Source organism: Hyperoodon ampullatus (assembly GCF_949752795.1).
Source record: "Hyperoodon ampullatus genome assembly, chromosome: 8".
Classification (NCBI taxonomy): domain Eukaryota; kingdom Metazoa; phylum Chordata; class Mammalia; order Artiodactyla; family Ziphiidae; genus Hyperoodon; species Hyperoodon ampullatus.
This window is the reverse complement of record NC_136921.1, coordinates 112652712-112677775: the sequence shown is the minus strand read 5'-3', so window position 1 is coordinate 112677775 and position 25064 is coordinate 112652712. Positions and strand designations below refer to the sequence as shown.

At 48.4% G+C, this 25064-nt stretch overlaps 1 protein-coding gene and 1 pseudogene across 2 annotated transcripts in view; one reads left to right on the top strand and one right to left on the bottom strand.

The window, feature by feature from the left end:
- The window catches only part of GPR39 (G protein-coupled receptor 39), a gene marked incomplete at both ends in the record, with an annotated part of 238954 nt that overhangs the window by 10596 nt on the left and 203294 nt on the right, over positions 1-25064 (bottom strand). The window lies entirely within an intron of this gene.
- The window catches only part of LOC307056951 (large ribosomal subunit protein P1-like), a 93483-nt pseudogene continuing 78682 nt past the window's right edge, over positions 10264-25064 (top strand). Inside the window, exons 1-3 of the transcript in view lie at positions 10264-10270; positions 14485-14670; positions 19473-19552. The product of the transcript in view is annotated as a large ribosomal subunit protein P1-like (transcript). The remainder of the gene's footprint in view (positions 10271-14484; positions 14671-19472; positions 19553-25064) is intronic.

Here is a 25064-nt window from a genome sequence, read left to right as displayed (position 1 = left end):
CTGAGCCTGCGCGTCCGGAGCCTGTGCTCTGCAATGGGAGAGGCCACAACAGTGAGAGGCCCACGTACCGCAAAAAAAAAAAAAAAAGAAAGAAAAGAAAACAAACAATCCAAAAAAACAGATTACAACAGCTGCTGGGATGATGAGATGAGATCATGGACATAAAGTGCTAAGTACAATGCCTGGTACCAGATAAGGGCTTATTGTTAGTTGTGACTTACCAGCACCTCTCTGATCATCTCCCATCTCCACCGCCATGACCATGACCTCCACCATTACCATCTCTGGCACCATGGATGCCATCCTCACCAGCTCCATCTCCCCTTCCACCACCATGATCACCACCACCACCTTACCACCACCATTCTCACTGCCACCAAGATAGCTCCCAGAGGTCAGAAATCCAGAAGGCTGCCTAGAACCACAAGATGTCAGACACCTTCCAACCCTCAACTCACAGATAAGGCCCAGAAAAATTCTGTGACTTTACTAGGGTTTTCCTGCTCGTCAGTAGCAGACAGAGGACCAAGACTTAGATCTCCTCATTTCCGGGCCAAACTTCTTTCCACTACCTGGAAACGGGGCTCCCGCCACTCTGCCCTGAAGCCCTGACTCCTTTATCCCTCCTTCAACACACACATATAGGTTTTGGGGGGTTCATGGAGCTAGAGAAGCAAGGAGTGGAGACTGTAATAAAGAAGGAAATTGATAGAAGGTAGCACTGTAAGAAGAAGGAAAAATTCCAAATTCCAGTGCCCACAGCATGTCTGCACATGTCCCAGTATAGGTGCAGACTGAGCTATGGGACTACCCTGCTGGGATCTGGAGCCACACAGACCTGGGTTTGAATCTCAGCCCTGCTATTTACCAGCTTTGTGCCCATGGGCTTTTATCTCTGTGATATGGATAAAATAGTAGTATCTGCTTCGAGGAATTATTGTAAGAAAAGCTAAAGGAGATACATGCACACAAAGCACAGAGCCTAGCAATGGTCAGTGAAGGGCCACTCATACTACTTACGATACAATCCAATCAGCTGCCCAGGGTGGAGGTGATACCCGCTCAAGTTAACGTAGTGAGTGGATTTCAGACACTCTTCTACGCACTTAACGTACACTCACTTATTTAAACCATACAAAAAGCCCCTACTGAATTTCACTGCTATTACACAGATAAGAAAGGTCAAGTATGAATAGGTGAAATGACCTGCCTAAACTCACACAGCTGATGAGGGCAAGGCCAGAGCTTAGAGAGACCTAGGTGGCCTGGTCCAGAGTCGATGCTGCTGAACACGCTGCCCCAGCAGCCTGCCCTCAGCTGGAGGGTCCTTCGGGAGGATCGAAGATCAAATGCTTTCTGAATCCCAAATTCAAATTAGGGTATTCCAATGCAAATTTCTCCTTTTTAGGTGTCCTGGTAAAAAACTGTCAAGAAATAAAAATCCCCTCTGACACACTCTATGACAAGGAAAGGTATCACCTTGAAAGGGCCTCTTTTCATGTAAAGTGATCACAATAGACTTTCCTGTTACTGTACCAGAAGCTTGATGGAATTCAAAGCAGCGAACTACCTTTGAACAGGAGTCTGGCAGGCTAGACTCCTGCAGAATGTCTGCTTTTGACTGGATTCATTTGATGGAAAGCAATAACCTGTGCCCCATCCTCACTCCCATGCACAGGAAGAGTTCGGGGAACAATACTTTCCTATGAAAATTCATTTAATTTCGGCACTGAAGACTGTTCTCACTCATCACAGGCTGCTCTTTCCCTCCCCTTAAATACCATCTAGAATTTAGCTTCAAAGTAAATTAGATAATGAGTTCAGCTCCCCTTTATCTGCTCACATCATGTAAGTTAGCAATGAAATTCCCGGAACAATCTATAACCAAATGCCAGAACAGGAGGCAAAAAAATGAATTCAGCTGATGGGAGAGATATCAAAAGAGGTTCACGAAGAATCCAGGCTTATATTGGTGTTTTATTTAAAGCTGAGGGTCTCAAATGAAATCCAAAAAGCTCTCAGGAGAGTTGAGGAGAGGGTGTCAGGCTTCTAAGATAGGGTTTTGTATCAAGAATGATCGGATGAGGATGCCTTCCTGTTAATGATTTGAAAATGAAATTACTGCAGCATGACCTGATAAGAATAAATCCCTCCTGGTGGGCTTTCTTTTCAGAGGGGCAAAAAGAACTTTGAGGAAATAGTCTTGCAGATTTGGGAACATTAAGTATCATCTCTCCTATCCAAGTGCAGCAGTAGTTGTCAACGATGTGCATTATTATTCATATTTAGTAAATCCAGTCCTGTCCAACAATAACATCCTGCTTTAATTTTTAAAGCTATTCTGCATCTGTTACCTCACTTGCTGTCTCCCCAACCTGATGACCACATGGCAGTGTAACAGGGAAGAACAAATCTGACTCCATATTGGATCTGTTTCTTTTACTTCCACCTTTGTATTCTATTGCTTTTGCTACAAGTTAAGAATCTTGCTTACAGCCTGAAATAGACAGGATGGTCCATCCTCAAGGCTCTGACCTTTAAAGGTATAACACTTTTCCATTCATATAAAGATAAAACGTTGCAGAACAGAGAATAACATCTGTCTTGTTGGAAGTTTACAGCAACATCCTGACCTGACCTTCGCAGACAGCTGCAAGAACAAAGGATCCCCCCACCAAGACGTTTGCAACAACGAGCCACACGCCTCCAACTTTTAGTAGAAAAGAAGCCTGAATTCTAACTCAGGCAAGATGGTTCTTTGGTACACTAGTCCACCACCTTCTTGGTCTTCTGGCTTCCCAAATAAAGTCACTACTCCTCGCCCTGACAACTCGTCTCTCGATGCAGTGGCCTGTCATGTGGTGAGTGGTACGAGCTTGGACTCAGTGACAGCAGAGCACCTCTGGGCTCTGTCCTGGCTCTATACTCATCTCACCCCCCCTCTCTGGATACCACCTCCCTGCCTCTGACGTGAACTACCACACCTGGGAATATGCAGGTCCCAAATCAACATCGCCAGCTTCAGGAGGCATCCACAGCCCACCCCCAGCTCAAGGTCATGGCTTGGAGAGCTCACTGGCACCTATACTGGGACACGTCCACACTGAAGTAATGACCAACCACCAGCCGAAACCTGCTCTCTCTCCCTCTGCTCCCGATTCTCATACACTCTGCCGCCATTCACTGAGATGTTTCTAGCTGGAAACCTGCACGTCATCCTGTTCTGCGTCCTCCCCATCACTCCCAAATCCAATCCATCTCTGAGCCTGTCACCTTTCCCTCCCCCATCTGTCCCCGTCTCGCCACCTCCGCTGTAAGATCCCTACTGGGGCTGCGCTTATCTCATGCCTGGACGAGGCAGAAGCTCACTGACTGGTTTGGTTCGAAATCACTCCTGCCCCAGTCACTCTCCAAACAAGCCAGGATCATCTCATTATGTTGAAAAGTTCACGTCACCCCCTTGATTAAAACCTTTCAATGGCTTATTATGGAAACCTCAGAATAACTGAAACCTTAGAATAAAGTTCCCAATCTTTAACAAGTCCTATAGGATCTGCCCTAACTTGCCTGTACCCTGTGTGCTGTGTCTGCTTCCAACACCTCACCCTTTCTCATTTCCTGGAGCCAGCCAACCCCCTCCTGCCTCGGGGCTCTTATCCAGCCAGGCTCCCTTCTCCTCACCTTGCTTATTCTTGTCCATTGTTCAGTTCTCTGCTGAAAGACCACTTCCTCCAAGAAGCCATCCAAGACCTCACGTCTGAGCCCCGTTATAAGCTCCCATCACCCCATGCTTCCTGGCTGCACGCTGTACGTTTGGACCTATTTAACATGTGTCTTCCATGCCAGTCTTCTCAGCCATGGGAGCTCCATGGGGTTCAGGGCTGCGTCCGTCCTGTTCTACATCCGCAGTGCCTGGCACAGCATCTGGCACATGGTAGGTGCACAATACACGTGGGAAGACCTGCCAATCTGATGCTCTAACCATATAGTGAGGTAGGTGGGATGGGTGCTGCTGGCCCTATTCTTACAGATGAAGAAGGTGACATGCATTACACTGAACCTATTTGGTTCAGGTTACAAAGAAAATGAGTGGAAGACAGAAAGCCTAAAACCTGGGATCTTCTAATCAAAGGTGTTCACAAATTCAAGTACATCACCCCCATCACACATCTCCACGTCTGTAACCCAGAAATCCAATCCTACACCCTCTCCCAGAGTTTAGCCGAGAGGGAGGCAAGCATGGGACGTCCCAGAATGGGGTGAAGACTTTCGCCCAACCTTCGTCTTGAGGGAACAGTGTAACTATGACCAGCGTAGTCAAATCACAGAAACATGGGCTTCCAGATCTAGAAGGACCTCAGAGATGACAGATGATTGTGCTTATAAAATGAGGAGTTGTCTCAGGTTTCTGAGCCCCTTTCCAGTAACAAAACCCTGGTTATTTGACTTCCCTGTACTCCAGGATCCTCCTGCAAAAATTATGGGATATGGGGCTTCCCTGGTGGCGCAGTGGCTGGGAATCCACCTGCTGATGCAGGGGACACGGGTTCGTGCCCCTGTCTGGGAAGATCCCACATGCCGCGGAGCGGCTGGGCCCATGAGCCATGGCCGCTGAGTCTGCGCGTCCAGAGCCTGTGCTCTGCAACGGGAGAGGCTGCAGCAGTGAGAGGCCGCAGCAGTGAGAGGCCCGCGTACCGCAAAGAAAAAAAAAAAGTTTAATAAAGAAAAAATTATGGGATATGAATCACATTTTACAAGGACATTGTATAAATTAAATTAGACACTATACTTACACTTTTTAGTATTTCCAGGTTTACAAATTGAAGAGATTATAATTATTCCCTTATGTAAAGTCCTCAGTGATGGCTAAGCGCCTTCACTCTTGCTCTCAGAGTATGGTCCATTGCATCCCCCTGAGAGCATGCTAAAAATCCAGACTCTCATGTCCTACCCCAGAACTGCTAGTCAGAATCTGCATTTGAACAAGATGCCCAGTTAATGTTTGATCTACATTCCAGTGGCCTAACTTCTCAGCATCACATCCGGGTCCTTCACCTATCTGCTGTCCTCCACCATTCCCTTCCTGAGCCCCAGGCTCTTCCACATGACTCGCATTTCCAGGACCTACCAGGTCTCTGCCCAAGACGGATTCTAAGAAACTCCCGGAATTTACCTGTCAAGTATTCTCTCCTCTGGGAAGGGCTCCCTGACCATTCAAAGAAAAGGAATCTTCCCGGACCTCATCCGTGCTTCCATGACAGCTGAACCACACCAATGTAACTATGAATTTCCATGTCTGGCTCACTGAGAGAACCTGGAGAAGCAAAGCCCACGTCCCAGCCACCAACTTATGCCCAGTAGAGCACAGAAGGGCCAAAACTTGTTCACTGGATGTATGAAAAAAAAAATTAATTCCATCAAAACATGTACCAAAGTCCCATTCTGTATTTCCGACTAAACGGGAATCCCACTGCACTGATACATATAAATACATTACACACACACACACACCCCACATACACATCATTTTATTGCTTAGGATAATGGTACCTTAAAAATAATTTTGGACTTACAGGAGAAAAATCAGAGACCACCTTCCCAACCCCACCCCAGAAAGATGTGCAAAGAACAGAGTGGCTTCAGGTTTTTCTAGAACCAGGATACAGACAGGGCAGGAAGGCAGTGGGACAGCGCCATTTTCCCTGAGGCAGGCCACCTCCCGGCCTTGAATGGGTGAGGAACAGGACTCTTCCTCTCTCCTGCCAGAGCTCTGCCTGGTGTCACGCTAGAATCTGCAGGTCTCTCAGGTTTGAAGTGACAACAAATCTAGGAAAGGATGGAGAAAATTGCAGGAGACTGAAGAGCCTCTTCACGCAAATAGTCCCCACCCAGGAAAGGCAGGCTGGGATGCAGAAGGCGGCAAAAGCCTCTGGGCATCAGCTCTGGAAACTCTGGAACCCCTCAAAGGATAAATGCTTCCCAGAACAAGGCTCTACTCGGGGCAGCCACTGGCAGCAGTAAGGTCCAGGTGGCGGGTGGGGAGAGGACAGGCTGCAAGATGCATCGAAGGCAGGGAAGAGAGACAAAGCACCAGAAGGATGGGAGGCACGGGGGATCAGCTTGGCCTGGTGCATCCTGGGACTGAGCACCATCAGGAGAGCCACCTTAGGATGCGTCCACCTAGCCCAGACCCGGCTTCGCCAGGCACCCGTCTTCACCCGATCACAGATCATCACAGTTGGCTTTGGAGCACCTTACAGAGTTGTCCAACCCCACCTACGACAGATGAGGAAAGGGAGGTCCAGAGCCCACAGGCGACTCCTTCAAGGCCCTCTGTCTGGCCAGCTCCAGGGAAAGAGAAAGACCAAAGCCAGGCCCCTTTCTCCTTTCCCACGGCCAAGGCTCTTCATTTCAACTGTTTATGAGTGAAGCCCAGGTTTAGAAGGCAGCCCTGTGTACGTGAGGGTGGTTTTAGGATCAGGACCCCAGGGCTGGGAACTGGCCTCTTCCACTGACTAGCAGTGTGACCCTAGCGAGCATGTTACTTCACATTCTTGCTATCATTTGATTTGATAGCAAAATTGGGAAATTAATATCTGCCTTATAGGATGATTGTGTAACCGAGCAGGACCCTAGGGGGCCTTCCTGGGAACAGACCCCTCCCCCATAGCCTCTGCTGTAGCTTCTCTCTGAAGTACCCAGATAATAGTATCTCATGTGTATTTCCTGAGTGTTTCAGATGCTAAAAACCACCTAACGGAAGAAATTAACTACTTGATGATCATGAGCACAAAGCCCCCGGACCTTCTGGCACCTAAGGATTGATCATGTTATCCGCCCTGTTATCTCACCGTCAACCAATCAGAGAACTGAACTGATCACATGACCCTACGACACCCCTCCCTCACCTTGCCTTTAAAAATGCTTTGCTGAAGCCCCGCGGGGGGTTCAAGGTTTTTGAGCGGGAGCCACCGGTCCTGTTCTCCTCGCGGGGCCCTGCAATAAACCTTTCTGTGCTCCAAACGCCAACGTTTTGGTATTGTTTGGCCTCGCTGTGCACTGGGCACGCAAACTTGCCTTCAGTAACAATTGGAATATAAAATGAGACTGTATGTCAATACTTGGCACACTGATACTCAATAAATGTTATTTCCCTTTCTCTATGTTTCCTAGAATCCTGAGTTTGGGGGGAAAAACAAGGTAGTGTCTCTGCCACCATCCTGCTTCAAGTCTAGTACTCTGCACACAGTTGCACTGGGGCCGCACTAACATGATGGCAGGGTGTCCTGCAACTCTCACGCTATTTACCTGAAGACAGCATCAGATCCCACAGGCTAAGGTCTCAATCCTACAAAACTACTCCCCTAACCCCACTTCAGATGCCAGCCGCAAGCCCAGGTTGCCTTCCGACCAACCAGCTATAGATGTGAAGCTCCAACAGCCCCCCTCCCTTGGGTTTGATTAATTTGCTAAAAAGCAACTAAAAGAATTCAGAGAAACATTTTACTTACTAGATGACTGGTTTATCATAAAAAGATACGTCAGAACAGCCAGATGGAAACGATGCAGAGGGCAAGGCCTGGGGAGCGGACAGTGTGGAGCTTCCTGGCTGTCTCTCTGGGGCACCACTCTCTCCAAACCTGCATGTGTTCACCAACATGGAAGCGCTCCAGACGCCTTATTTTGATTTCTTCTGGAGGCTTCCTTACATAGCTGTGATTGATTAAATTATCAGCCACTGATGACGGAACTCAGTCTCCAGTCTGCCTCCCTTTCCTCCCTGGAGATCTGGGGCGGGGCTGAAAGATCTAACCCTCTAATCACTGGTGGGTTCTCCAAGCAACTCGCCCCATCCAGAGGTCCCTCTCCAAAAGTCACCTCATGGACATAACAAAAGACACCTTGATTGCTCTCCTCACCAAGAAACTTTAAAGGTTTTAGAAGCTCTGTGCCAGACATGGGGATGAAGACCACATATATATTTCTTATTATAAATCACAATATCACAGGTGGTAAAGTAGCTCTCAGTTTTGGTGCCCGCCTAGAGTTGTTAACCCTCCCTTCCTCAGTAAAAGCACCCTGATAGTCCTTTGGGGAACCACTATCCCCGACAATCCCTGAGGTTCAGGCTGGGGGTTGACTCCACTCTACATCCCCCAAAGTAGACAGATGCTGAGGGAGTGGGCAATCAGAGTCACAGGGGCCGGTTCAGTGACGGACACGGGACCCAGTCAGGCCAACCAGACACAGTATTGGGACGTTTGCTGGAACCAGTGGGAAAGAAATACTCTGTTGGTGTTGCCCAATCAAGAAAACAGAAATCTGCAAGCCTGTGACTATGACTGGGCCAGCATGGGAGGACCTTCCCTGAAACTGATGTCAATGCAAAGGAAAGCAAACCAAAGACATAGTAAGAGAGAGTAAAGGATTTCTGACACTGTTTGAGACTGGACCCTACCAGACCTGAAATAAGACCTACCCATGGACTATTTCAATTATATGAACTAATTCCTTCCTTTCTCACTTTCTTTCTTTCTCTCTCTCTTTTTTTCTTAAGCCAACTTGAATACGGTTTTCTCTTACTTCCAACCATAACAATGCCAATTATATAAATCTCTTTAATTTAATGTGACCTGTGGAGGCAAATCTTCATTCTCCTAAGGGAACATCACTCAGTCTCTCAGGTATAAACTGAATCCCTCCTTCTGTAAATAAACATTTTCTTTCACCCATCTGAAGTAAAAGAGAATAAGAGGATTAGTGGCTGCTTTCTACCACTCATACCACTGGAACTTTATCTACTCGAAGCTTGATTTCTCTCTTTTCTCTTTATTGACTAAAGCAATCCAATCCTTTCCTTTCATAGGAAATCTATGCTTATTTACTTGTTTCCTGTTACAAAAAAAACCCAGCTACCCTTTCTCTTCCTTTATGAGAGGTATTTTTGGATGTAGAATTTAGAGTTGGAAGGGATATCGAGTACATAATCCAGTGGAGCCTTATTATTTGGCCAATGAGAAAACAGAAGGTGAATGTGGAGCCCAATGCCATCAATGGCAGAGTCTCTGACTTCAAGTCAGTGCAATTTCAACAGCTATCAATGCTTTGCAATGACCTTGCACACAATCAAAGCTATTTGTGGGTGGATTAAAATATTGAGTACTTATCACAGTGCCTTTTGAGAAAGCACTGCAGCCTTGGATTCTAGCCCCAGCGCTGCGCTCACCAGCTAGCTGTGTGACTTTGGGGATGTCATTTAACTATTCAAAATCTGATTTTTCATTTATAGATTTAGAGGTTGGACTAAGAGGATCATAAAATGTCATAAGTTTAACAAACCTAAAGCAGATCATGGACCGAGAGAAAGCATTCCTACAAAACAACAAGATAAAGACAGATGATCTGGTCGGGGAAAAAATGGGCAAACGACTTGAGCAGGAACTTCACAAAAGAGAATATTCAAATGGCCAACAAACAAATTCAAAGACGTTCTACATCATGAGTCTTCAGGGAAATGCACATTGAAACCACAGTTAGATATAACCACATATTGAACAGAATGGCTAAAATAAAAATACACGGAGTGGGGAAAAACGTGTAGGCAAGGATATGGAGCAACTGGAGTGCTCAAACACTGCTGGTGGGACGTCAGCTGGCACAACTACTTCAGAAAACCATTTGGCAGCCTCCACTAAAGCTGCACATCTGTGTGCCCAATGACCCAGCAGATCCACTCCCAGGTATATGCCGAGAGAAATGCATAAGATACATCCACCTAAAGACACGGACAAGAATGTTCATAGCAACCTTTCTAGAAGGGTCCCAAACTGGAAACTATGCAAAAGCTCATCAGTGGTAGAAAGTGTACATAAATAGGATATTTGCACAATGGGATACTATACACTGCCTATAGCAGTGGGAATTTGCAGAATAAACCACACCCTGCAGTATGGTTGCATCTCACAAACATAATGCTGAGTGAAGAAGGCAGACACAAATGATTACATGTTACATGATTTTGTGTATACAAAGCAGAAAAACAGGAAAGCAAATGCATGGTGTTAGAAGTCAGGATAATGGCTATCCTTAGGGGATAAGTACAAGGGGGCACACGGGAGGTGGGGAGGTACTGGTGATGCTCTATTTCTTAATCTAGTTATGCGAATGTGTTCAAGCTGTAAACGTATATAATATGTGTACTTTTCAGTATGCATGTTAGACTTCAACAAAAAGTTCAAAAATATTTTTTAAAAGTATTCCAGCATGGACAGTAAGTGTCATTCCCTTTTATGGGCTGAATGGTTCCCCTCACAAATTCATATATTGAAGCCCTACCCCAGTACGTCAGAATGTGACTGTATGTATTTGTAGATAAAGTCTTTAAAGTTAAATTAAGTTAAAATGGGGTGATTAAAGTGGGCCCTAATCCAATGACCAGGTATCCTTATAAGAGGAAATTAGGATACAGACAACACAGATAGAGGGATGACCATGTGAGGACACAGTGAGGAGGTGGCCGTCTGCAAGCCAGGAAGAGAGGCCTCAGAAGAAACCAACCCTGCTGGCCTCTTGATCTTGGACTTCTGGTCCCCAGAACCATGAGAAGATAAATTTTTGTTGTTTAAGTCACACAGCTGGTGGTATTTTGCTATGGCAGCCCTAGGAAACTAACTCAGCCACGCTAGATATTCTTGGCTTCCTCTTATGCTGGGCATTGAGATACAAAGGAAGCGCTTTCCTGGGAGGTAGAAGAGGCTTGGGCTGCCATGGGCGGAGGAGAGGAAGAGGGTAAGGAGGGTGGGGAGAGTAGTCCTCTCTCTACCCCAGCATCGGCTGCCATGGGCGGAGGAGAGGAAGAGGGTAAGGAGGGTGGGGAGAGTAGTCCTCTCTCTACCCCAGCATCACCTGCCAGGCTGCTTCTGGCTTTTCCATCATTCCAGAGCCTTCCCCAGCTAAAGAAAAAAGGAACAAGCCTCCTTCCTAAGGCAACTGTGTTGGTTTCCCATCTCAAAGCAATCAGAACAGTCGGAGCTCTGGGATTTTTGCTTGAATAATCACAGAAGGTTTTAGAGCTGGAAGAGCCAACGGACATCATCTCCTCCAACCTTCTCATTTTATAAACGAGGAAAGAAAGGTCTAGAGAAGTTACGAAGCTCATTCAAAGTCACACAGCAAGTGAGTGGCAAAGCCATGACTAAATCTGCACCCGCACCCCTATATCCAGACCAGGGCTTGTGCAAGGAATCCTTATTGCCTTCCTCTCTTTGGAGGGCAGGTTGAGAAGGAGATGCAGAGAGCATAGTTCAGCATCCTTTAGAAGCTTGTACTTGATCCCTGCCTTTTGCAGCAGCACCTACACCACTTCATTGTCGCTCATGATCCAACCCCAACTCTCCCTTCTCCCATCATCTCTTCTTTACTCGCCTCCCTTCAGGATTTCCTGGAAGTGTCTGGAATTGAGAGTCCAGGGTGCTGGGTTCTTCCACCTGTGTGGCTTCAGGCAAGTCACTAAAAATCAGTGCTGAGGCTTTCTCGTCTGCCCAACAGGCACCGGCTCCCTCTGGATGGCTGGGCAAGGCTCCCCGAGGACCGTCCCTGAGACAGGCTGGGACCTGGGACCCTTTGCTGCAGTGCTTGCACCAGGACAAACATCTCCTCCAGCAGCAAAATACGAAGAAACTAAATGGGACTAAAAATAACTGTGTGCATGTACGGTTGGGGCAAATTATGGACAACAAGATACAAAAAGACCAAAAAAACCCCAACTGCCGCTTCTGAAGAGCCAGGAGCAAAACCCAGGTGCTGGGTACTGCACATGCCCCCTGCACTCAACACCACAGAGGGGTGGGCAGACCACCTAAGCCCCGCCTCTGGCCCGACCCCTGGACACACCCCTACCCTCACCCTATATAAGGATCCAGCTCGCCCCTCCTTCAGGAAGCGAGCAAGGGGACCTGTTACTTGTTCTCGCTCCCCTAAAGCCTTGCCTGAATTTCTGGTCTGGCCTCTAGTCCATTTCTATGGATTGAGAAAGGCCAAGAACGCTGGTCAGTATCGTGCCCAGGCCAGAAGTTCTCCCCGCTGCCCTCCTGGAGAACCGAGGGGCCAGAGAGTTCGTGCAGACTTGGGTGGAGCAGCGGCCGCCTCTATGCATCTTCCTTCCACCTCCAGCCTGACCTCCGTGATGGGACCTCTCTAACGCAGGCCCCCAGCACCCCACGGGAGGGCTGGAAACAGACAAGCCGCCTTCTTATTTAGGATGAGGGAGCCAAAAGGCTATGACTTGTCCAAGGCCCAGTCTGGAGCTTTATGAATTCAGTCCTCACAGTAACCTTGGAAGCTGGGTATCATTCAGTCCACACAATAAACAGAAAACATCGACATGTCCGAAGATGTGAGCTAGACGGGCTGGGCCAGGGTATGATCCTGGGCCTCTCTGCCTCCACCATACTCGCCCTTCTGCTGCACCCCAACTGCCCCGATCTGTACCTCAAAATGGCAGCTTGGCAAGTATTAGGGTAGATGGGTCATGTGCCCAGGACGGCAGGCAATAAGAGACCTCTCAGGCACTGACTGTCTCACAAGCGAGCTGGCAGTGGTGATGGCGAAACAGCCTCCTTTGAATGACTCAATTAGAAAACAGAATAAAGCAGTGCTTATCACAAGTCGCAATGTGTGGTTGACCATCTCCGTCCGGTCTGCTCACGCCTTAGGTACCGACAGCTCTGGACACTGGCGCAGGGAGCTGTAAGCTCCAAGTCACAGACATCTACAGCCATGCCAATGACACCTTTCCTTCCCTGTTAACCTGCTTCTTGAAAGACCCTTTGGTAATGAGCTAAGGGAATTCACCCGAGCTCAGGGACCAGCTCTCAGCCGGCCAACTCCGAACACGAGGCAGGAACTTGGAAAGCTTCCAGAGACAGCTCAGAGAGGGGCTCTCGGGGCTGGGCTCAGGCCAGGTGAGAGCTGTGGCCAAAGGAAAACCACTGAAGCAGAAGGGATGCATAGTAGGCCTTTCTAGGTTTCCCTGGAGAGTGGACATATCAAAAATGCAAAAGCTGTGGTTTGATGAGTTAAGTAAGACCCACTGGTGACAGAGACAGAAAGAAAGAGAAAGAACAGGGCTGAGGGGAAGTGTCTGGGTGTGGGCAAGTGAAGCAAACTTATTCCCAAGAGACACTGGAGGGTGGGCAGGGAAGACTCCAGGCGGAAGCAGGCACCAACCACCACCCGGACCTTCCCGATCTGGTGCAGAGGCACTGACCCCATCCAGCAGGAAAACGAGGGGCTCTGAGCTACACGGTCCCCCGCAAGAGGTGAGGCGTGGGCACTGCGGGGCGGTGTCTACAGCAGGCCTGGAGGCAGTGTGGCCTCTGAGCTTCACCATCCCAGGAAATACAACGAACTGAGCGGGGAGAAGGGGGAGTGGGGACGGTGGGAGGAGGAGCCGGAGTGGGTAGCAGAGGCCCCGCCCTCCCCAGAATGTCCCTTGCATGACTGTGTCATCAGCCAAAAGGCATTGGGAAACCCCGGTGCGGAGCATCAGCACCCATCCTGGGAAAACCTCCAACCCAAAGGGCCTACTCATCTGAGGCCCTACTGCCAACATCACAGGACCAGCTGTGTAGCGAGCTGGGGCCTCCGGGCTCAGGAGGGAACAGGTGATCTCGGGGGAGGGGTTCCCGCACAGGACAGCAGGCCACTTGCTCCCTAGCACCTGGGAAACTCTTGAGACATCTCCAGCTGGACAACTGGCCCCCGGGCACCAAGCGCTTAAGGGTTTCTAAGGACCAGAACGAGGCTGTGCCTGGCTCAGGAGGGCCCTGAGCAGTGCCCTGGCCAAAGGCCCCTGATATCCTCTCTAAGCAGCACTGTACGTATACGGCAGAGTCTAGAGCGAGCAGAACTGGTCCCTGCCCTAAAGGGATACGTGAACTCAACTAGACAGCGGGACACCGTCAGCTGATGGCAGGGGTGAAGGGCCATCGCATCTGAACAAGGGCTGAAATGACGAGGCACGATTCAGCCACTTAGTCAGAACACACCGGGGCCAGGCACTGCCTGCCCCAGCCCCTGTGCCGGCCGGGGCCATGGGACTCTGGCCCACGTAGAGGCTGAGGATGCAGAGCGGGACATCTTATGGACAGAGAGTGGCGGGATGGCAGGGCAAGGGTTCCAAGGGAACTGCAGGACGACAAGGCAGCCGTACACTGCATTCACAGAGGGGACAGGAGTGTGCCCCGTCCCTCCCCACCCACCAGGAAAGGCATCAGCCACGCAAGGGGGTCTTAAGAGCCCCTGGTCTCACTTGGGCAAGGGCTGGAGTCTGAAGGCTGTTGGGTGTTCAGGTGATCGAGCATCTGGGACACCTACAGTGACAGAGCCCGGAGCTCGTCTCCCTCCGGCCTGTGCATCCTCCACCCTGCTTCCTTGACTTCTCTGTGCTTCATCTGTAAAATGGGGCTAACGTTGCCACCACAGGGTTCAGCCCCTGGACGCTGGACGCAAGGAGGTCAGTTCCCCCTTCCCCGCTGGGACAGCGCTCAGAGGTGCCGAGGCCTGGAGACCTGCTCCAGCTCACCGCGACCAAGCGCGTGAGCAGCCTGCTGCAGAGACACGCTCGCGCTTGCCCCAATCTTTCACTGGCTTCCTCGGCCGTCCTGCCCAGTGCCTGAAACTGCTGCCACCGCGGCTGGCTGCTGAGGACACACGTGTCCCAATCCTGTTGCAAGGAGGCGCTGAGCCCTGTGTAGGAGATGGTCTGTGTGTGTCCCGCAGTGACTTATTGTCTGGCTGAGTGGGCCTCAAGTTCATAAGAAAGTCTGCTGGGCTGCAGAACCCGTGTCAGAAACCCAGCACCCCGGGAAAGTACACGGTGGGGTACAGCAGCCAGCCTATCACAGCAGAGACGCAAGTGGGACCACGCCCCAGGGGAACTTGGAGAGTGCGGCCGCCTACTCGGGGCGCTCCAGCCAGTGGGCGGCTGCTGTGCCACTGTGGGATGCCCCTCTGGTTGCAACACCTGCAGGCTCCCGGGGAGCTCCGCGGGCGCTCTTAGCTGACCCTGCCCCGAATCAAAGAGACACGCGGGGCAGGGCCCCCTTAACACCCACATACTGGTCCAGGGGCTGTTGGCGCTCTTGACCTCCCTCCCACCTTCTAAAGTTCCAGGGGAACTCAGCAGCGTGGGCAGACAGCCTGGCGTTAAGTGAAGCCGGCTATTAAAGGCATTGCCAGGCCGGGAGAGGGTGATCCTAAAGACAGAGAGGAGATAAAGGTAGGGGAAGATGGAGTGGGGTGGCAGATGATCCTAAAACCCAGACAGGCCCAGAGTCTGTGCCCCCAAAGCCCAGAGCGGGCCCAGTATGCTTCTCAGGTAGGGAGGGTGCTCTGTGTGCCTCTGCCCTGGGGATGGTATATCCCCCTCCCAAGTTTCCCACCCAGGCCAGCCCCCATCCTCCAGCGGCAGCCTCCATTTCCCTGGGTTCCTTAGCACCCACCAAGAACTGCCTGTGTACTCAACACTGCTTTCCTCTTTGTCCCCACTTAGCCATAATAGAAGCTGTGTTCTCAATCTATTGTCACATTTATGATCCAGAAAGCCCTCATTTCCTGCAATAATCTTAAGTGACAATTCAAGGCTTAAATGTACTTTAATGTTTTGTAATGCTTCTAAAGCAACATCTCGAAATTATACTACAGCCTCTGAAATTACGAGTCTGCGTGAAAGAGGGAAGGAACAACTGGAAAACGAAATGAAAATCCAGCAAATTGATCTAAGGCTGAAATGGTGAGGTTTAGTAAGTTTCAGCGATGGGACTGGGAGAACGCCGGGGTGACCTCTGTCAGGTGCCACATGGCCTAGCTAGGGGAACAGACAGCTAACTTAAGGAATGCCTTCTTTTTTCACTTTCCTGATGAATCAAGGAGGAGAGAGCCAGAATCTTCTCACCTGGATTTTTCCAGGGTGGGTAAAGGAAGGGTATATTTAAAGGGAACCAACCGCCACCCCTGACCAAGGACGAGAGTTTGAGAGAAGAAACACAGTAGGTAGTAGAGGGGGCGTGGGGCAGCGTCAAACCAGAGAGAGCCTACTGCCGGCTTCCAGAGGTGCTTCTCTGTTAATTCCAACCATTTTTCTTTTTCTTTCTTTTTTTTTTTTTTTTTTTTTTGCGGTACGCGGGCCTCTCACTGTTGTGGGCTCTCCCGCTGCGGAGCACAGGCTCCAGACGCGCAGGCTCAGCGGCCATGGCTCACGGGCCCAGCCGCTCCGCGGCATGTGGGATCCTCCCGGACCGGGGCACGAACCCGTGTCCCCTGCATCGGCAGGCGGACTCCCAACCACTGTGCCACCAGGGAAGCCAAATTCCAACCATTTTTGTCAATGCTTACTCAGGGCCATTGTCTGATTTATTCCCAGTGTTACTTCTAAGAACAGATGAGGACCCCGAGGCTCAGAGAGGTTAAGGGACTTGGGCACGTGCAGAGAGAAAGCTGTGTGACCTGGGTTTGAACTCAGGTTCAAGTTCAAAGCTTACACTCATATTTTACAGTAAAGAGAACCTGAACTTTTAGAAAGGATTTAAAAAGCTTTCATTAAAAGTAATAATAATAACTCAATGAACAAATGAAAAGATAAACTGGGGGAAATATTTCCTGTACATATAACAAACAAATGCTGAATATAAAATTACCCAATATAAAAAGAGGTCTTAAGAAATCAACAGAAAGGAACTTCCCTGGTGGCGCAGTGGTTGAGAATCCGCCCGCCAATGCAGGGGACACAGGTTCAATCCCTGGTCCAGGAGGATACCCCATGCCCTGGAGCAACTAAGCCCGTGCACCACAACTACCGAGCCCGTGCGCCACAACTACTGCACAAGAGAAGCCACTACAATGAGAAGCCCCCGCTCACCGCAACTAGAGAAAAGCCCGCGCGCAGCAGTGAGGACCCAACGCAACCCAGTAAATAAATAAATAAACAAAAGAAACCAACAGAAAAAGATTAGCGGTGCAAAAGAAAGGTAGATAAAGGATAGCAATAGGCAAAATTAATGGCAATAAATATACCAAAAAATAATTAACTTTACCAACGTATGAAAAAAATGTAAATCAGAACCACAATTAGATCTCATTTTTGCCCTTCACAACGGTTTGAAAGATTGGTATATACGATATCGGTAAGGTTCCAGTACGGAGATGGGGTGGAGGCATTCCTACTCACGGTTCAAAGGGAAAATCTGCTCAACTCCCAGGAGGCAGCTGGGTAATATCCTCCAAAATCCAAAGGCACGTACTATTTTCCCCAGGAACTCCATCGCTAGGACTCTAAGCCATAAAAATACTTAGTCAAACGTACAAATATTGTAGTACAAGGAATTCTGCTGCCAGGAAAAATTCTTACAACCCAAATATCCAGCAACAGAAGATGCTTAATAATTATGGTACATCCACCCATAGCTGTTAAACAAATGAGACAATTCTGTATGCACTGAAATGGACCCAAGATTACATTGCACTGTTAAGTAGAAAAAAAGGAATCCACAAAACATATGCATAGTTTGTGCTACTGGAAAAAAAAAATTAAAGAAGTGTGTCTATGGATGGATGTGTTTCTGTGCATTTGTGTTCCTATAGAGAAACCTCTGGAAAAAGAGGCATCAGGTTCCACAGTGGACATCACGGGGCAACAGAACTGGGAGAGGAGAAGGAAGCTTCAGTTTCCACTTTATATACTCCTATGTGCTTTGATTCTTTAAAACAACTTTATGGGGAAAACCAGAATATTCTCTGGGAAGGTAGTAAAAGAAATCCTAGAATGATGCATGGTAGCATTGGAACGCTGCAGAAAAGCAGTGAAGAAGCCCAGTGTCTGCCCTCAAGGAGCTCGTACGGGATCAGAAATTGACTTGCATTCAGAGACAGACAACCCTACAACAGGAGATCCTACAAAACTGGAAGAATGAAGACCCATGGCCAGAGAGAACTATTTCATTCTGCAGAAGGCCGGGGGACAGTGAAAAGCTGAAGGGGGTTTCTTAGAGAGGCGATACTCCCAATGGGCCTTGGGGAAGAAGTAGGATTTTGCTGGTTGAAAAGGAGGAAAAGGAAATCCAGGAGGGGAGGACAGGAACAGGCGCCGAGAAACTGCAGAGTGACATTGCGTTGAGCGAAGGCACAGGGACACCGCAAATACCAGAGCGCTTAGACAGGCTCCATTATAGGGCAAGGATGCTGCCAGGTAGAGGGGAGGTGTGGAGCAGGGTGCCTGGCATAGGGAAGGCTACCCCCTGCCAAAGGGACCTGTGGAGGCTCAGCCTGATCCAGCCCCATCCTCTGTGGCCCACACTAAAGTCCACCATGAACAGGTTGAAGTGGACGGTGGAGCTTCTTCAACCCTCCCGTTGGCCTTACCTCCAGAATCTCCTCTCTACACTCTTTTCTTGGGCCCCTGGGGGCTCTCTCCCCCCTGCCTTCCCCTACACTCAAATCCCTGCCACTGAAAACCTCAAAGGCTTCACCCTGTGTGGTGACAGACGCCCTCTCGGGTGTCAGGGCAGCTCGATGAGTACAGCGTGCTGGGAAGTAGGGAGATCTGGACCAAATCCTGGCTGTGCCCCCTTCCAGCTGGGCAAAGAACAAGCTCTTCTAGCCCGTTTTCTCATCTGCAAACTGGAATATAACACCAACAACCTCACAGGGTTATTGGGAGAATGAAAAATAAAAATTGAGAGCAGACCTAGCTCCGAACCAAACATATACCAAACTCTCAACAAACAGTGGCTCTTACCTGGCTAGAAAGAGGGAGGGGCAGACATGGACTGACAAAACCACGGTTCCGTAGAAAGATCACAGGAAAGGTTTGGGGGGGCGCTTTCTGAATTTCTGTGAATCTCACCATGATTATTTAATCTGTGTTGAAGGATCACCTGCTTAAAACATTTGGGTCAAAACCAAGGCTGGGACTGGGATGAGACAAGGGAGGTGCCTAGGGCACAAAATTTAAGGAGGCACTGGCTCTTGGGGACGGGCAAGTGCAGAGTCAGCACCTGAGCGTGAGAGCCTCGTTAAATTTTCCATCCTAGCTGCCTCACTTGCCTTACCCTAGTCCTGGCCCAGGTCAAAACAGTGGCTTAGAAATGAACCTCTAAGAAGCAAGATTTGAATTAAATAGAGATATTGCTACAGGGAGAAGCAAGCAACTGATCCCCCAGGCTGGGCAGATGTGTTTATTTGGAGTGAGAGGGGAATGGGGAAATGCAGTTACAATGAGTGACTTACCAGGCCTGGAGCAGGAGTTGGCATCTGCAAGGGCCTGATCTCACTGGTTAATTGGCCCTACCCGCCTCCCTGCAATTCTCTAGTCAGCTAGCATTAACACACCTCAGGCCACTCTACAACAGAGCAGACTCTGTCAGGAGCTGCCCCGCTGCCTGGCCCATCTCAGTGCGACGGCCCACCCTTTCCAGATGGGAGGGAGATGTGCAATGATGCCTTCGAGAAAGGCATGAAAGTTGAAGATAACACCAAAGATGGAGCAGGCCTCCAGGTGAGGCTGACGGAAGGAAAGTCACCTGCCTGTTGGAGATGAGGTATTCCGGGGGACTGCCGAGCAGAATTTCATTCTGCTTTCAGTGCAGGTCTCTGGGTGGTGAGATCATGGCTGAGTTATCACAGCTCCTGATGACAAATCATGAAAAACACGTCTTTCCCAAATCTCTTTCCAGGTTCCCGCAGATGCGATTAAATCCATGATTTGAGAACTTAAGAAGGCACCTCTCGGGTTTTGAAACAGCAAAGCAACAGGACTGGGGTGGGTAGAGGGGAAAATGAGGAGAGCCGGGAAGGGAGGTGATGCGTGGGTTCAGGGAGAGGTCCCAGGATAAAGAGCAGACTTAAATTCTCGGGGGGAAAGAACACCAAAGAAGATTTGTTTTGTTTTTGTTGTTGTTTTTTTGCAGTACGTGGGCCTCTCACTGCTGTGGCCTCTCCCGCTGCGGAGCACAGGCTCCGGACGCGCAGGCTCAGCGGCCATGGCTCACGGGCCCAGCCGCTCCGCGGCATGTGGGATCTTCCCGGACCGGGGCACGAACCCGCGTCCCCTGCATCGGCAGGTGGACTCTCAACCACTGCGCCACCAGGGAAGCCCAGAAGATTTTTTTTTTTAATGAAGATAAGCAGTCTTGATTCTTGGAGCAAGAAAATTACCTGGGTTTTTTGGAGCTCTTGGAGCTTAAAATGATGACTTAACACAGCCACCCTGGACAGTGCAACTTTGGATGGGTGAAGAGAGATCGAGAAGAATTGAGAGCCAAGAGGAGCTTCTGGACAAAGGGAAATTCACACTGAACTAAGGCATCAGTTTTGGCTTTCAGCTTATAATTTTGCAGTATGGGTACCATAAGTTGCTGCTCATGTCATTCTGTATGGACCTGTTTCATACAGCAAGAACACTCACCCACCAGTTCATTTAGTTATTCACTAATTTACTCTCTCACACCTTTGTTAGGGGTCTATTAAGAGGCAGGCACTGTGTGAAACCCTGGGGATATAAGCATAAAAGATAAGATGTTTACCCTTGAAGACATCATGGGCTAGTGGCAAAGACAAGTAACTCAGCGACTTCAATGGACCCTGATACTGATGAGGGCCATGCTTCAGTATCTAGATGAGAATGTGGAGGAGGAAGACAAGGATTAGGGTAAGGACAAGCATGATGATAGGCTAACATTTATGCAGTGCTTATGGTACACCATGCCCTGTGCTAAGTGGTGGTGATATAGTAATGAACATGGGAGAGTTTCTGCCTTTGAAGTTCAACAGAGGAGACAAACTCATAAATAAGCAATTTCAGCTTATGTCCTCAGGGCTGTTCTTAATTACCTCAGATGATAGACAATTCCCACTCCCTACACCCGGTCTCAGAGGGATCAATGAAATCTGCCTGAAGGAGGAGTTTAAGCTGAAGTATGAAATGGGCATGAGATTTACCTAAGCAAAATGAAGTTAGGTAAGATTTTTCTGGGTGGATACGGCAGCACATAGAAAATCTCACACAATAGGGGAGTTTAAAAAAAAAGTTTTACAGACATGTTTGTTATCTATTTGGAGTGTGACAAAGCTGGAGCAGGTAGCAAGTGCAACAAGACAAGAAAAATAAACAAAATGATTGAAGAAGAAATGAAACTCTTATTCACAGACTACATGACTATATACAGAAAATCCAAAAGCATCTACAGAGAAACTACTCAAATTAATAAATGAATTTTGCAAAGTCCCTGGACGTAAAGTCAATTTTTAAATGGATAATTGGCAATAGCATTTTAAAAAATCAATACTTAGGAATAAATCTAAAAAAAAATCAGCAAGACCTCTACACTAAAAATTATAAAACATTAATGAGAGAAATTAAAGAAAGCTTAAATAAATAAATTCAATGTTATAAAGATATAAATTCCCTGCAAATTAATTTAAAATCAATCAAAATCCCAGCAGATATTTTGTAGACATTTACGAGCTGATTCTAAAATTTATATAGAAATGCAAAGGGGTAAGATTAGCCAACATAATCTTGAAGATGAGGAGCAAAGATAAGACTTATACTACAAGCTATCATGACCTATTATAACACTTAAGACCATGTGATAGTAGCACAAGAATAGATAAACTCACCAAAAAAACAGAACAGAGGATTCAGATACACACATATACACATATATGGTCACCTGATTTATAACAAAGGGACACTTCGGGGAAGCAGGTAAAGAATGGACTTTTCAATACATGGTCGACTGGATCTCCAAATGGCAAAAATAAATCTTGTGCCTAACCTGAAACCATACACGAAAATCAATTCCAGAAGAATTACAGATCTAAGTGTGAAAGATAGCATTTAGAAGCAAGCATTAGAAGAGCATCCTGGTGCCTTGGAGTAAGCAACGATTTCCTTGTAGGAACTAATTAGAACAGAACCTGATAAAAACCACAGGGTCAGGAAATTAAAAATGCACCTCTCACGTCAGCAAAGAAGAAACCAACCAAGACTGGTGGGGGGATCAAAGGAGCTGGAACTTGAAGGAAAGAGACACCTGGGTTCACGGGAAGTTCCTAAGATGGAGAGCAAACTGTAATTTGACTCTAGGAAGGAAGGAATGCTGAGGAAGATGAAGAGGAGGTTTGGGTGTTGTTTCTTGGAGCTTGGCCATGGTGATTTAGGAAAGTCAATACAGGGCACTGCAACCTTGGGTGGATGGAGAGAGACACTAGAGCAACCATGAGCAGAATGAGCTTCTGGGCAAAGGGAGATGAAACTCAGTGTGCCTTCAGGCTGGTCATTCTGCCATGTAAGTATGTTTGTAGATGAGCAGCTCAGTTTGAGTCATGGGGCATCAGTTGATTCAGCATGATAAATGGGATGCCTCAAATTACACACGTCACTAATTGCCCCTGAGGAAAAGAAATGTACTTGCTACTTGTAGATGCCCAAGGAAGGACATTACTTAGAACAAATGCAAGTTCAATTTCAATAATTGATACTATATATAACTCAGGTCCCACGTGCTGAGGCCACAAGGAGCCTGGGTGTTCTGATGGCAGAATGGCTTTACTAGATAAAAGCCTTTCTTGGAGGAGGGGTGCTTTGAGCCATGTCTTGAAGGAAGCTCCTGTTTTTACAAATCAGTACATTAGGTCTTCAAGCAGCTTTCAGGGCAATTTCATCAAAGGAAATTGGTCATAACAACCAAGAGGTGGATGGAGACCCTTAACTGAGCCAAGCTGAGATATGTAAATGGCTTAGTCTCTCCCCAGTGTTCTGAGGCTTACTGATTTCTCACCTAAACTTGCACTTGCTTGGTCACTTGAGTTAAAAACTCAATCAAGTGATAGACTGTTACTGTTTTCAGAAGAGAGCACTGGGAAAGAGCGCTTTACCTGAGTTACTCTCAACTTGGCCAACAATCTTCACCCCTTGACATGGTTGGGAATCTTTGACAGCCAAGTAAAGAGGCCTTAACACATCTAGAAGCCAGTGCGTCTGCCGCCCTTTACTTGCACCATGTTCTCCTGAAATGAATTAAGGGTACTTTGCCCAGACTCGGAATGTAGGAAGTTGGGTGCTTCAAGATCCCGCAGACTGTGCTATGGTGAAGTAAATAGTGTGGCACACACTGGCTAACTGGCCCAGAAGGAACTACATTTATCAGCCTCCCTGGAGATCGGGCATGGCCATGTGATCTGGCAGCAATAGAATGAAGACGGAAGTGACTGCAGGCCCTCCAGTACTGGCCCTGGAAGATGCCCACACCTGGTACTCCACACCCTTACTCCTCCTGCCATCCTGATTCAGATGAACTCAGCAACCCTGGGAGCCATGCACTGACTACAGACTATGGCAGAGCCCCGAGGGAGGAAGATTCTGGATTTGTGCGTCATCACTTGGGGATGTCCCCTGACCATCAGGAACACCTACTTTGGATGTTTTCATGAGTGAGACATAAACTTCCATCAAGCCATCATACATGTTACATTTTGGAGTTGTCTGTTACAGCAGTTAACGTTATCTTAATTGATCCAGAATGTTCCTGCATGATGGCTATGTCTAGAACACTTGGGTGATCCGATAGCTTTGATACTGAAGCCAAGTCCATTCTGGACCAGTTAGCACTGAGCAAAAGAAAAGAACAAACCACAAGGGTCAGATAAGCATTTAGTCTCTGTGTGGACCTGACAGAGGGTCTGTGACCAAAGGGGTGAAGTATTCCCATGTTTTCAACAGTCCAGTGAGAATGGGGGAGGCAGGTAGCCAGACTGTTACTACGAATGCACGGAGTTGTAACAGAATTGCTAACAGAGTCTCGGAGTCTCGCAAAAACAGGAAAGACTTTCCTGGCAAGGGATGTTTAAACCAAGTCTTCAAGAGTGAACAGACAGGTGCCAGGTAGAGATGAGGGTAGAGCAGAAGAAAGGGGGCACAGCACTGTAGAACAAGGAAGCAGGGCTTGCACGAAATTACAAAGCTGGAAGGTCAATCTGGCTTGTGTAGCCAGAGGTGACTCTGGACAGGGACTCCAGAACAAGGACACAAAGGAAGGGCCTCCAAGACCAGGCTGAAAGGTATGGCCCTCCTCCTGTCAGGGTGGTAGGACAGGAGGGCTGGGACCCAACACACTCGTCTTGAGCGTGTCAGTGGCAGAGCAAGAATAGAGGGTACCTTGGCAGAGAGCGGTGACGGGGCCCCAGTAGGATGGGGCTGCAGTGATTCTGACTGGGAATGAGCATCTATACTCACTGAGAAACCTCAAGGCCGCTGGCATTCAGGGCACCAGAAGCTCCCCCTGCTACAGGGAGGCTGCAAGAAGCAGGCTGCATCTCTGCCTGAGAAGCCAATTAGCATAGAGACTGCACATTGGTTTAAAAATTACACGAGACCTAGGTTCCAAATCCAGTGGCACCCCCGGTTTCTTTTTTCCCTTTCTTTTCTTTCCTTCTTTCTTTTGTGGCATGGCTTGTGGGACCTTAGTTCCCCCACCAGGGATCAAACCCAGGGCCCTGGCAGTGAAAGCACAGAGTCCCATCCACTGGACCGCCAGGGAATTCCCCCTCGGTTTCTAACTACACGACTTTATACAAGTGACTTCACCCCTCTAGGCTCAGTTTTCCCATCTGTAACAACTGGGCTCATACCATCCTTCTCCAAGTTTTCCACGAGCTAATGCATACGAAGCACACAGCACAGGGCTTGGCATACAGTCAGTGCTCAGTCAAGAGCAGCTCTTGCTGTTTTGATCCGGGCAAGTGCTTGGCGGGACTAGAGTGGCAGCGGGCAGAGGCAACAAAGAGGAAAAATGAATATACCTCTTCCCTTCCACCCCCATTCCTACCATCTGAGCGGAGTACAGCACTTCTGACCTCTAAGAATCCCATGGCCTGTGTACCTCAAATCCATCATCTGCTGTCATACGTCCTCCCACAGCTGAATTTCAAAGAAAACATCCCAAGAGCCCTTTGTACAATGGCACACAATGGAAAACATCTGTCACCACTCTCAAGCAACAGCACCC